The following is a 13,900-nucleotide window of genomic DNA, read 5'->3' as shown; positions in this document are numbered from 1 at the left end:
ATATTTTTTTAAATACTATTCTGATAGTACAATGGATTAATTTTAGCCTTACGCGGATAAAATTAATTATTTTTTTTTTCAATTTAATTTACTGTTGTAACAAAATCCTGAACTATCATGATTGATATTGGGAACTTTTCTCTACATTGACGTAGCCATTTCGGACAGTCAGTTTCGTCAGTTGAGCAATAAAACTTACCTTTTTCATTACAGTCACTTAAATATACCCATGCTTCATCGAGTGTTACTACAAAGTTTTATTTTTAATATATTAGTATTTTGCATATATTTTTCTATAATTTGTTTTCCGCAATAGATTTTGGTTAAAGTAGATGAACTTTAGATTTAAACTTCTTTTTAAGTTCAAATCTTTTTGAATAAGATCCGTATAGATATTTTCCTTATAGTGCCATAAGATATATTTCATTCCGATGCAATGGATCTTAGTGTCAGTGGATTATTTTTCAGGATCAGAGACTTCACTTTCTTGATCCGCGTTTGATGCCGATAACAACAATTTTTACACCATAATACAATTTGTTGCATTCGGAAAATGCATTTATGTAACCTTTGAGTCATTTGTCAATTTTATCAGACATTTCCAAAAATAAAAATAAATCTATTATTTTGCAATTCTCTTATTTTATCCGATCAAAGCGAAAGAACAGCAGACTATGCTAACGGAAATGCCAAATCTTTACCTCAAAATACTAAGATGAAAACTGAAATAAAAAGTCATTTCCATGAAATGTGAACAATCTTCTCTACTAACCACTTCTGAGAATTTTGCCCCATGATTTTTATCGCTGATACAAAATTCGTCCTATCTAAAATTTTCCCATATTCTGTATCGTTAAAGACTACTGCATTTTAAAACTATCTATCTCAGAAATTTCTCTTTTAATGTCAGATATGTCTTTATCGAAATGCTTTCAAGACTCTTGAATCGCTGCATTAAGCTACTACGCGTTTATCATCCATGCGGACTTTGCAAATTTTATCTGTGCCTGAAGCTTAAATGTTTCATTTACCTTCATACAGAATAGTTGTTTTGCTAATAGCTAGCTCTCCGAATACTGCCATTTTCGACAAAGAATATATATGATATTTAATTTATACTTGAAATTAAATTATGGAGTAAATGATTAAGAGGCTGAGATAATAAAGCAATAAACATACTTTATAGAGATTTTAATTGTTTATTATTTAACAATATTTCTAATTGAAACAATTTAAAATAAACTTCATTAATAATATAACCAGCTAATAATTATAAATATTTATTTCATACCTCTAACCTTTTAATGTTGTGTCTATTTCGGTGATGTATAATTTGTTTTTCCTTCAGAATGTTCAAGTATGCCTTCAAATTTTTACATTTAAGGGATAGATTCTAAATTTTCTCTACCGTTAAAGATTTTCAATTATTGTATTGAAACCAAAACTAATATTAATTTATTCAATTAGTCTCATGCCTCTTACTTTAAGTCTAAAGCCAGAAAGGGTTAATTAAAGTATGACAAAGATATATCGAATGCCGAGATAATACATTGTCTAAAGCCAAGCGTTTAGTCCAGTTGTCAATGCAAAGAAACTATTCACGAAGGAACGCTTTCGCTTATTTTATTAAGTTCTTAATAATGAACCCAAATTATTTTACTTTGAAAACCTGAAATAAAATTCGATTTTTAATTTACAAACTTCAAATACTAGATATCTTCCCTTTATTTACGAACATGAGGAAGTGATGCAATTCATTTTATAAATTTAAAACGTCTGTGACGCTATTAAGTCATCACTTTTAAATATGAAGATTTTAGAAAGCATTATATTCTAGTATTACATTTGAAATTCAGAGCTGATATCACTTTATTTTATTTTAACGTAGACTTTAAAGATGAAAAATTTGAATTTTAGTAACATAATTTTATATAACAGACTTAAACATCAAATCTTGCTAGATTTTCGTTTTAATATCAGAAACCAGGTATTATTGTTTTCATTGCACGAAAACTTTGCATCCGGCATTAAGTAAAATACTCCCTTTTAGCGTAATCGAAAGCAGTCTGCCAATTTACTCATGCAAGATCTTGCATGCAATATTTGACTATTCTTAATTTGCGAAATTAAATATACAGAATAGTTAAAATTTGTCTTAATAACATCGCGATACCTTCCGAAGTCTGCAGATGTTTTTGTTTGTTTTGGTTTATTTATGTCCTAATTTAATTTACTGTACGGCTCTGAATTCTGTTATATTGTGTTTTGATTTGCTTCCTGGAAAATTAATTGTATAAGCAAATACTTACCGAAAGCAAAGATTCGTTTTGATTTTTAACTGTAAATTTTCTGTCATGTGATAAAGTGGAATCTGTAAATGTGATTGTAAGAGTCATCTGGCAATTTTATTCATTCATTTATTTATTTTTAGTTTACTGGGTATAATAGCATTTAAAAACAGCAGTTCGTAAATTTAAGATAATGATATTTGGAATTATTTTATAGTTTAATATTGAGTGCAAAAAATATCTTTGGGAAATTGTCCTTAGGTGACATACAAATAAAATACAGCATAAAAAGATAAAATTCAATATCAGATTCAGAATTCGGAAAACAGAATTTTAAAATACAAGAAACAAAAGTTTAACTCTCTCGAAGTTAATTGTCAAAGTCCTTGTTTTATATTATTTTATATTATAAAGTCTTTTTAATGCTATTTTAGGCATTACAAATAAAGAAACTTGTGGTCCATAACCCTACAAGTTGTATTAAAAGATGTTTTATTGGATATATTCTGAGCTACTTTCATACCCTTCTTTACCAATTGATCCGCTACCTTAACTTAATCCCAGGTATTCCACAATGAGAGGGTATGTATAGCCTCTTAGATGGAACGATTCTTTTTTGGGTATCTTATAGATAATGGGGTAATAATCACCATTCTTGAACTTTTAAGCATAGAACTGCTTTACTTTGATTCGTTGTGCTTTGAAAGGTAAAGGAGAAATCTAAGAGGAAAGCAGAACTTGAGAAATCTTGAGGTCTATATTTTAGGGTTAAACGTTTTGCTTGAATGGACTCAAACTCACCGTCAAAGGCCGTGCTTCTAAAATCAGAATGGAAGTAATGGGAGAGAACTGAGTTAAAAATAGCAAGGACGCCGGTACCATATTCATCATGTGGAAACATATGCAAGCATTTATCATTTGATATCAATTTTTATTTGTTTACATCTCTAAGGAAAATAAAATTTCTAGACCTCAGTTCAATTTCAAATAAGCTGAAAGGATACAATCACTTGTATAATGTAGCAGAGCATTTATTGGTGCTGTTTTTACATCTCCAGTAACAAGGGAAAGAGCTTTGATTTTAAAATTTTCCAGCTTGTTCTTTGTAGCAGTATTTCATGAAAGGTTCTGTAAGCATTTTATAAGTTCTTAAAAGCACACCGCCGAGGGATATCTGTTAGGACTTGAACTGAATTTAGAGCTTATTTACACTTAACATTAGTTCTTTCACCTAGGAAATCCATGACAATTTTCCATATAATAGGACAGTTAAATATTTAAAATTCTGGCTTTGATGCATGGAGCTATTAACTATTATTACCTTAAGATTGTTAGGATTGTGACAGAATGAGAAAATCAGACAAGTGATGTTTCCATTGTTTTCATTCATGTTATTTAATTTTGTACTAAATACACAACTTCTTAATAATTCCATTTATTTTATCTTGTAACTTCTCCTGTGAACCATTTTATGGGGGGGGGTGATCATATCACAAAATCGTCAGCACAAATGAGTACATTTACACTGTTTTATTTAGCATTCGTATAAAATAATTGATATACTCATTAAAAAGACAGCAGTTGGTCACTGCAACCTGAGGTAGACCTGGCTAAAGTTGCTTGTGACGATATATAGAATTTCCATAACTAATGTGTAAAACTCTTTGGCCAGTAAAGATATTGATGCATTTTAGCATATTTCTGGGTCTTCCAAATTTCCAAAAACACTTGAGCAAAAAACTCCTCCGAGTGCAACCATATTCTATTTTAAAATAAGAAAAAAGCTGAGACAAAAGCTTCATCAGGCACAATCATATGTTTTTTAAAAATAAATTAATAAAAAAAAAACTGCAGCTACAATAAGAGCCTTGTCTAAATCATCCTTTATATTTCGACTAATATCTTCAATATGCTCCTCTCCTGATTGATGCTTCCTAAAACTTACTTGGGCAGGATTGAATACTCCAGGAGACTTTCTGAGAATTATCTTTGAAGGATATATCTAGTTCAGATTCTTATCCTCTGGGCTTTATTTCGGAGTCTTATTTCGCTCTTTTTTCATTGCTTTTAATTTAGTACTCCGGAAACATTTGCATTGCTTCAGTTTTAATCAATTCAATAACTGGAATAGGATCATTAATAAAAAATGAGTTAAAGACGAATTGTTTTTATTTCTAATCATCTCTTAATCAGAAACTTTTATTTATTGTGCTGCTTCTGACAGAACTAAAATATGATGATGGTATTAATTTTTTTCTTTCTGTCAATGGTAAGGCTGTTCTGGAAATTTTTGTTTATGGTGTCAGAAATAACACTTCATCGTAATAAGCTATCTGGGTAATTTCATTATCATCGTACTTTCTCATCCTACTGCTTGGATTTTACATAAATTCAAATTCCAAATTATTGCTTTTGTATCAAAATTTTGGAAATATTTTAGTTATAGGAAATGAATAAATGAGTGTATCACAAAGCAGTAAGTAGCGCTGTAATAGGCTCGAAAGTAAATTCCCATCTCGAATTTCTCCAAAGCAGTTGTTAAGAGAGGAATATCTATAATTTTTCCATTAGCATATACATCCAGAGGTTTAGAAACCACTAGAAAAAGTCAGAAAGGTCCACAACTTTATTAGAACATTTTGTAAAAACTTAAAAGGACTATTGCTTTTATTTTCGATGTTATATTTCTGACTGTCTGACTTCAATAACATCTCTCATAACCATTATCTTGATCAAAATTGTGCCTTTTAGTTTACATTTTTGATGCAGCATAATAATAAAATAATAATAAGCTGTAAAATTACTTAAATATGAGTTAACTAATTTATTTTATTAATTTCTGCCAGTCAGGTTCTTTTACTAAACATTTGTTATTGGTCTATCTAAGATAACAGGTTCCACTGAATGTTTAATTGCTCCTTTTAATAGTGAAGGTAGGGGGAACAATTATAAATTGTAAAAGTAAAAGCTGTTTCTTTGTAAGCTCTAGATCAAAATTACATACAGATTTAACTAATTTAAATAAAATTTATTTTAGTAAAAAAAATTCCCCATGTACAGCAAAGTATCATATGGGGCTTACTGAAGTAAACATGAAACACAATACAGAAAAATAAAAAGCAAAGGAAAATTTAACAGAATTTATGAAGGATTACAATAACTTATATTTATTAAAATCTCAAAGTACTTTCCTCAGAAATAAACTGATGAAAATCTGGAGGCCAGTTAATATTAAGTATTTTTAAGTGCTAGTTTTAAGACCTTTCACTGTCACATTTGGAACATAGAAGACGCACAATTTCAACATTTTCCTCGCCACCGACCCAGATTTCTATTATATAACAATCTGATTTTGATGGAAAATCTCTTAATTAAGCTCTTTTTATTTGAACTAACGTATTCTTGATGCCCCAACTCCAAAATACTCTCATCCATGAGCGTCTTATAAAACGATTTATGGATATTGACTAAAATGGGTAAATTCGCACTTGGTTTCTGTGTGAAAAAAAATCGGCCCTTTCATTCTCAAGAGCATCCGTATTTTCACGAACCAATTCAAAAGCAACCAAAATGTTTTATTTTTCAGGTTTTTAAGTTGTCATTGATCTCGACGATTTTGTGATTAGAAGAAGAAATATATTTGAGGTCCTCCAAGAAGGAAAGGTGATCGACAGAAATGCTATGCGACTGAAGCAACACTATTTTATTATCAGTCCAAAGGTGAAATTTTCCCTGAAGGACTATTAATTTCGTTTCGGCTTTTTGTCTTGAAAACTATAAACGGCGAATCACTTTTCAAATTGTTGCCACCAAATATTATTGCCTATTTAAAGAAATTAAATAATGAAGAGTCTGCATGAATGTATGTATATTGTGATAAAACAACGGTACAAAGAGCCTTCAAAATTTGAATAACGTAATCAAATTAGGGCATGTGGAAGCCCTAATTTGATTTTGAAGTTTGTTTTATTATCGATTTCATATTTCTTAATACTTCAACGAATTTTTGTTTAAAAATTAAAATATTTCAAAGTGAGAAATCATAGCACTGTATGAAAAAAAAAAAAAAAAAAAAAAAAAAAAAACATTTTTATATCCAGCGCGCGAGACTCTGTAACGGAAATTCTAAACATATGCTCATTTTAAAATTACTTTGCGGTATTGCTGTTGAACTGAATTTTATGGCTTGAGTACGTAGAACATAATATTTAATAAATAAAGGTAACACACAAAAAGTTTAAAAAACGCCCCTTTGGACGTAATTTAAAATCTGAAACCTTTAAGATTTTTTATTTTTTCAGTGGTTCATTAGATGGCGAAGCTTTAAAACAAAAATTCAGCTATAAAAATCGTGTATTCATCTCGAATTCTAATCTGAAAGTGCTCGAATTCAAGATGATTTCCGAAGACAACAAATGTGAAACAAATTTTGCGATCAATTTTATTGCCATCAGTATAGTAAGTTATCAGAAAATCGTCTACAACTTTAGTGATAAATTGAATAAATTATCAGCATTTCTTTTTGCGGAATGAGGAAGAACAGATGGAGGCAAATCAGAACCAGAGATAGAAGAAGCAGAGAGATTTTTCCCTAAAGGCAAGACTGTAAAGAATGGCAAAGTCGAGAGGAGGAAAAGCAGTATCTCATTAAACAGAGCACATGGTACGATATCTAAAAATGACCCCTAGAAATATCCGTCTTTGAATGCGTCGCAGATATTTATAATTTACTTTTTTAAAAGCCATAGCTCGAACTCTAGAACCACACATTATGAAGAAATCAGTTGTTTGCTTATGGATGAAAGAATGTATGTTGAAATTAATACTGTACATTTTGAGTGCAATTTGACTTAATGCACTCTGTAATTTATCACATTTCTCATTTTCATTGTAAGTTATATGCCGTTTTGAAGAAAATTTACAATCAAGGAAAATCCCAAGATATTTCGTTTGCTTTAACACAGCCAATGGTGTTTACGTCGAGAAATAACTGAAATGCATCATAAAAAACGTTTCGCTTTTCAGCAGTCATGATTTTCGTTTTGTCAGGAGATTAAAGTCCAAAATTTAAAACATTTTGGCTAAACGGAGTTGAGGTTTAGCGTCTTCTGTGAATGGGAAAAAGTAGTATAAATATCTTTATAAGCAAACCACGATATAATCCGCAATTGCTATAGTATCGCAACAAGGAACAGTTTTAAGCTCTGAGAAGCGATCCTTACGAATATGTCAAAAGGTAGGTCCCGAAATTGAGCTTTGAGGGCAACCCATTTCAAGGCGAGGGATTACAAAACCCGAGCACAGTTGCAGTTTGGTGGACCTATCCTTTAAAAAAAGTCAGCAGTAAGTAAAATAGCATTCCTTTAAAATTCCGATATTTTTAAGAAGGGTTGAGAATACAAGGTAACCACGCATTTTCGAAAGAAACTTAAATGAATGAAAAACAAACTTTGCAAAAAACCGCAAATTTTTTTCTTTTCTTGTCTGAACAGTCCCATTCAAGCGTAATAGAGAATCTCCAGTACTCTTCTGTGGTGTAAAATCGTATTGATCACCAGAAAGAAAGTCTCATCGGCCCAGATACCAGTAAAATTTGTTAACAAAAAGTTTTTACAAGCACTTAACTAGAGCAGGAAGTAAGTTTATATATACATAGTTATCCAAATCAGGAACACTAGACACATTTCCCTTAGCAACAAGTATCACTTGAGCATGATTCGAAACACGTGGAAAAATACCAACATTTAGTCAAAAATTAAAAAGTATGAAGAAGAGAGGAAAAATAGAGTGAAATTGTTTAATAATCTCATTTGATGTAGAATGAAAAACAGATGATTTATTTTGTTCCAGCACAGAAATAACTCTGTTAACTTCATCACAAAAAAGAATAATAATAATAAACAATAATAATAATAATAATAATAATAATAATAATAAAACAAGTCGTATACGCAAACCGAAGGCACTTCTGTAAATCATTATTATTTTCCTCCGGGTTAGTAGGGAAGGATTTCTGAAGCACAACATTTATTTTCTCGTCTAAAGCGTTGGTTGCCTCTCTCGTAGATAGATGAATATTAGTTATTTCAATTCTTTTTCACGGTTTGTCTTTTAACCCTTTCCGGCACGCTATCTTTCAAAGTCGGAGTTTTGATAAAAAAAAAAAAAAAGGTAGGCAGTCTAATTAGGCCTAGAGGAGTACACAAGTAAAATTTTGTGAAGATAGCACTTATCGCTTTAATTCTGTGGATGTGTCCAAAGTGGCACACTGATTGAATAGAGCTTCGAAAAGAGTGCTAAAACGAGCATTGTTGTCAATGAACTGACCGATGAGATGCGAAGAAACAAAGAATACAGACTCTCAGTTGACCTAGATTATCGGCGAGCCTTGTCTGGACACACCTAGGGTTCGCCGTTTGATTTTAGGAAAAAGGTAAAAATTTAAAACTAATATAGAATAAGGAGATTAGCATACAGCCAAAAAATAACATAGAAATTTCTTTTCAAACAATTCCTTTTATACCCTAAAAAAATCTGGAAGATTTCTTTGAAAATGAGGGTCTTAAAAAACTAAACATGGCTAAAATATATGGACTGGTTTGTGTTGAGCTGCCATCTACTATAAATAAAGAAGGTTCAGAGTAACCTATAACCTATAAATTCTTTTCATTCAATTTTTCTGTGCGTACAGAAGGAAATATTTAGGTGGGTCCAATACCGGGCACACTGTGCCCGTGTGTATAAATTTTTTTACCACACATCCTGAGCATCAGTGGTCGAAAGGTTTTTGATATGGCAAAAACTCAAAATGAAAAGTTATCTAAAGTTGATAACTTCAATTATTTGCTTAGTTCATTAGATGCTGAAAAAACTATCGGAGGAATTTCATTATCGTCAGAGAATTATGATGAAGCGCTTAAAATTCTTAAGAAAAGATTTTGTCGGAAAGAACTCTTTATTAATTTATATATGCGTAAACTGTTAGATTTACGACCTGTTCGAAGTTCCACTTAAATTTGTGTTTTGAGAGAATTGTATGATACATGTGACGTACAAATAAGATCACTAAATTCACCAGGAATGAAAACTTATAACCATGCAAAAGTTTACCCTTTATTAATGAAATGTATTCCTAGGGATATAGAGCTCGATTTCACACATCAGAAAGCAAATGCTGAAAATTTTAATGTCGAAAACCTCAAATTTCTAAAACGGGAAATCGAATGTCTTGAACGAACTTCATTTACGAGTATTTACTCCAAGAGTTATGCGACTTTGTTTGAAAACTTTACTTTCCTAAGGAAAACGAAACCGTTTACACACTCAACGTACTGTTACAACAAACCGTACTGTTACAACTCTCATTCCGTTCAACGCCAATCTGATTACCGGCGCCATTCATTGTAATAATGTAGACAAAATTGCAGCTAATCGAAGTTTTTCCTTTTTTATTGTCTTTCGCCACCTGGAAGTGTTATTCTAACGCCAGCGTTCGGACAATCTTCAAAGGCTCCCCTCACTTGCTTACCTCTATCGATGTATGTATTTTGAAAATAGTAAAATTAAGTCACCTGTTTTTATAACATGTCCAACGGCTCATAGTTATGCAATGATTTACTTTTGTCGAAGTGCTTTTAATGAGTCAAATGGAAATAATAAATTGTCATTAGATTTTAGGCTACTTAGGAGATTAGTTTTTTTTTTTTTTTTTTTTTTTTTTTTTTTTTTTTATTCAGTGCCCACGCCGGGACTCGAACCCGGACCTCTCGAATATGCGCCGACGGTGCTACCGTTATACCACGAAGGCATCTGGAAGGAGGGAGAAAATACCTTATAAAATGAGAGTTTAATTTTGAATGCAAAATTATAAACATTATTAATAATAGATTTGTTGAAATGCCTTTTTATGAAATTGGAAATAATGACAAAATACCGGGTGGCCATAATTAAACTGACAGTGCTCACAGTGTTCTGTAGCGCGATCTATTTGCCAGAATGACGCCACATTTTGTAGGAAGATTAAACAAGACGGGGAACGAAGGATTCCGCGAAAATACAAATTAGTTCCAAAAGTCACTGCTAGGGGAATATTTGGCGCTGCGTAATAGAAAATAGAGCGTTAAAAAATGCAGATTAATACGGAATAAAATTACCTTTTATTATGCGCATTTTCTGATTTAGTTCAAGTGCGATATGGCAACACTTTTAAAAAAGCGTAAAATCTACATAAACACTGATAAAGTCTCGTGATCTGCAATATCACATGGAATATCACACACCGATAAAGTCTCGTGATCTGCAATATCACGTACGCTGAGCAGAAGTTCTTTATTCAAATTTCACGTTACATCCATCCGCAGTGTTCATAGTAGGAGTAATTACGTCTTAAATGAGGAAAAAAATATATGTATATAAACAATATAACATATACAGATTGTTATGTGACCAGACTACATTCGCGAAAGTGATGTTATACTAGAGGTACGGATATATTGGACAATTTCTACGACCTATATGACATATAAAGAGTTCGGGTTAAATGATACAATACAGTACAGGTTATAATATTACGTATAGATTTATTACAACGACGCTGTTCACGTAAACTACAACATAATATACAATAAGTATACGGCCCCCACCAAATGGGACAGCTCTACGTCTTCCATTCTACCGGGCTGATTGACGAAATTCAGATTGCGCCTTCCACGTCTCTAAATGGCGACTTAGGACATAAGCCCATAATGTAGGGATGTCCGAAACACGCGTTGTGATATCGAACTGAAAATGTGTCTAATGCGGTATAATCATCTCTTACAACAGACAGGTCGCGCATGTGACACAAAACTGGATAGGAGGCAGTTGAGATGTCCCTGTGGCAGTCGATTCCACTCCTGCAGCAAGGCAGTTTTCAGTTCCGGGTTGGTTCTGGGAGGGAAAACGCCAACATTAAATTTCCTTGCTAAGAGTGCTAACTCAGAAGTCAAACAGCAACAACAACAACAACAACAACAAAAAATACAATTGTTCGGCGTGTTATTGTGTCTCCTAAGAGTGTTCCAGACATGCTATATAGGGTCAAGGTCAGGAGATCCGGTTGACTAAAACTTGCTGTGGATATCCTCATTTACCACGTAATCGTCGGCCAGCTGAGCCCTATGTAAACGAGCATTATCTTCCATTAACAGGAATCTGGAACCATCTGCTCCACTAAAACCTCAAACATAGAGCTTTAAGATCTCCTCTCTGTACGTAATAGTTGCCACGGAGCCTTTGGCAAACCCATTCAGCTGTATGAGCCGGTCCCACATAATGTCTCCCAAATCATTTTACAACCACAACTGTAATGATACTTTTGCTTGATTACAGAGAAATGGTATCGTGTTTCAGGCTGTTTGCAGATACAGGCACGCCGATGATCAGTGCCCAGGCTGAATCTCGATTCATCTATTAAACGGACGGTGCTCACTGTTATCTGTTCCAAGGCGCATATTATCTGCACTATGCTAAACGCGCTCTCTTTTGTGCTGCAGTGAGCAGGACACAAGCAGCGGGTTTTTTAGAATATAACTCTGTCTCAGGAAGCCTTAAAGCAATTGTAGACAGTGAAAATTTGATTCCATTGGCAGCATACAGCTCATGTGTGAAGCTGTAGCATCCTGTGTCGCCGAATTGAAAATGCCAAATAACGATCCTTGATCGTCGCCCCCTACGCATCTTTGATGATCTTATCTAGGTCCTTACGTTATGAATCCAGTGTCCTGAAACTATTTCCGTAAATGACCGAAGAGATTAGGCGTGACAATGAATTCTGCAGCCACCTGCGCTTATAACAGGCTTGCCTTCAATCTATTGACAGTTCTTCATTTCATTTAGTCATCCATACGTTCGTAGTTACTACTTTTTTCTGGTATCTTATAAAATTTTGGACATAGCCCAATAAAGTCATAAAACGACTTGATTAGGTGGGCTGTGCTAGGCCCAATTTCAGTACCTTTGAAAATTTCTCCAACTCTGAAAAGAAACCCGGCGATGGTCGTGAAGAAGAACGAACACACAAATCAGAGAAAATTCCTTGTGCGCTTGTACCCTTCCACAATGACAACTGTGCAGATACGCACGTGTACGCTTATGTAGTCGACTCTAAATATTCTCATATTTTTAGGCGGCATAATTTGTACATTTGGTTCAATGCTTTTGGTAGAAATTGACATAACTTTCAAATTTTCTTAGCCGTAGAAAGAAAAAGCCGTAGAAGTTCTTTTGCACACGAATGTAGTAGCCTATTAAAGGCATTCACTTTTAAATTTTATGCATATTGTTTGCTTGTAATTTAACACTGCAAGAAACAGAAAAGGTAAATAAAGTCTTAAATACTGTTTTCATAAAACTGCATGTTCGAAGCGAGGATTGAGCCGGTTTCGCATTCAGACCACTGGATTGTCCGAGTGGAGGTTTTCGTGGTTTTCTCTGCGTGTAAAATAAAGACGCTCCAGTTGTGTCTGTAAGGTATTTTATTTTAGTTAACCATTTATTATGATTTAATTATAAATTCTTTTTTCTGAAATTTATGAGAATGCGAATGTGTTGTTCCGTGTATTCAAGCTGAGGTTTTTGAATGTTTAGAGCTTCAGCCAGAGGCATCTTGCTGTTATTTAATATCCCGGCTCTGTCAAAGTTGTATTCCGACTTAAGCTTCTTGCTAACTGATATTTAAAAATAGAGCCACTAAATATCTGAGCCAGCTTAAGAAGACTATTTATATGTGATGTCCAACTACTTTATCTTTATTCGAAATAGAACTTTCTGTTTTGTTAATTTAAATGCTTCTTCAAAGCCGTAGAAGTTCTTTTGCAGCACAAGCTGTACATTTCTTTTTACTTTAAGATTAAATAAAAAGGTTATTTTAACATTCTTCGGACTTTGTGATTCTTTCATACTCAGCGATAACTAGCCAGCAATCTAGGATGTCTGCAGGACCCAAGCATATGTTTGTAGTAACACAAGAACCCTCACACGTTTCGAAAGTCCTTTTCAAAGGAATCATTTCCCTTAGATAGATAGTTTTCGTATGTTTTCATCTAAACAAACAAATATAATAGAAAATAACGCTTTCTCCACAGAAAATAATGGAATAAAATTTCTGAAATCAAAAGTACTGGCGTGGAATGTGGGCGGAGTCAGACGAAGTGAACCACGGGATTTGAGACAAGTCTATTAGGAAATCGGTTTTTAATTTTATGCATATTGCTTGCGTGGAATTTAATACTGCAAGAAACAGAAAAGATAAATGAAGTCTTAAAAACAAAAACGAAATTTTTAAAAGTGCATGCTCAGTAAAGGAAACCTTTGAAAAATGGCCATTTTTCCCCATAAAACATAAATTAAGTAATCAAGTAGAGTGGTAGAGTTTGAAGAAATTACTTAGCAATTTGCTTCTTTAAAAAGGAAAATATAAGTTAAAAAGCTTAAAATTATCACAGTGCTAATTCAGAAGTCAAACAACAAAAATCAGCGTTATATTTACAAAATTGTAATTTGTAAATATAACGCTGATTTTTGTTGTTTGACTTCTGAATTAGTATTTATTCGGCGTGTTATTGTGTCTTAAT

Source organism: Stegodyphus dumicola, chromosome 8 (genome assembly GCF_044657685.1).
Source record: "Stegodyphus dumicola isolate Sdum_Otavi_A_Nest chromosome 8, ASM4465768v1".
NCBI classification, from domain to species: domain Eukaryota; kingdom Metazoa; phylum Arthropoda; class Arachnida; order Araneae; family Eresidae; genus Stegodyphus; species Stegodyphus dumicola.
Note: the sequence above shows the minus strand (reverse complement) of the source record.